At 49.9% G+C, this 968-nt stretch overlaps 1 pseudogene; it reads right to left on the bottom strand.

Moving 5' to 3' along the window:
- Window positions 1-313: 313 nt before the first annotated feature.
- LOC102820470 overlaps window positions 314-968 on the bottom strand; it is a 5652-nt pseudogene continuing 4997 nt past the window's right edge.

The raw sequence follows: 968 nt of genomic DNA, 5'->3' as shown, positions 1-968 counted from the left end.
TATTCTAACACAGCTGCAGAATGTAGTGTAAAATCATGTGGAAATCTTTTTAGCAAACACCCCAATTACTATTTGATTGTTCCTTGCAGTTAGTTATACAAAACTTCTTACAGCAGAAGTAAACTGGTTGCTCCAGCTACTGATTTATGATAACTCTTCACAAGTTAGTAACAGAAGTGGAATCAGTGGATGTGTGACCTAGGCCCCTGCTCAATCCTAGACACTAGCTGGGCCCCAGGGCGGTGTCCCAGGGCGGTATCGGAGGAAGGGCCAGGCCAGGCCAATGAGGAGCTAACAACAGTCTTTATTGGGCTCAGACCAGGAGTCGATGGGTCTTGAGAACCTCTGTATTTGTCCATCTTCTCCAAGCTCTTACCGGCCTGTTTCCGAAGCCTCATTAGTTGCTTCTTCTTCCGGTAATGGATCTTGGCCTTCTTTTTCCTCTTCTCCTCCAAGGTGGCGTTCACCGCCTGACACTTCAAACCCACCTCGTGTGCTAGACGACGCAGGTAAGCAAATTTCCGAGTGGGCTTGAGTGGCACAACTTCGAAGGCAACAGGAACCACCATCCGCTTTTTCTTCTCATGGGGGGGGTGGGATCCCGTCAAAAACCTTGAGGCGGTCCAGGACATCCTGGCCATGCTTACTCTTGTGGGGCATCATACCTCGCACTGTCCGCCAGATGAGGCTGGGGGCCCAGATGTGGTATGGGCCTAGGGATGGTTGGTTGGTTATGTGCCGTGGAGTCAGTTCCGACTCATAGTGACCCTCTGCAAGGTTTCCGAGGCTGTAAATCTTTACGGGAGCAGAAAGCCTCATCTTCTCCCGTGGAACAGCCGCGGAGCAGCTGGTAGTTTAGAAATGCTGACCTTAAGGTTCACAGCCCGATTCTTAACCACTATGCTACCAGACAGGTTGGTGTTAATTTGCTTGTGGAGGAAGGACAAGTACTTCAACTTGTTTCAGAA

Source organism: Chrysochloris asiatica, unplaced genomic scaffold, assembly GCF_000296735.1.
Source record: "Chrysochloris asiatica unplaced genomic scaffold, ChrAsi1.0 scaffold00256, whole genome shotgun sequence".
NCBI lineage: Eukaryota > Metazoa > Chordata > Mammalia > Afrosoricida > Chrysochloridae > Chrysochloris > Chrysochloris asiatica.
This window is presented reverse-complemented; position numbering and strand designations above follow the sequence as displayed.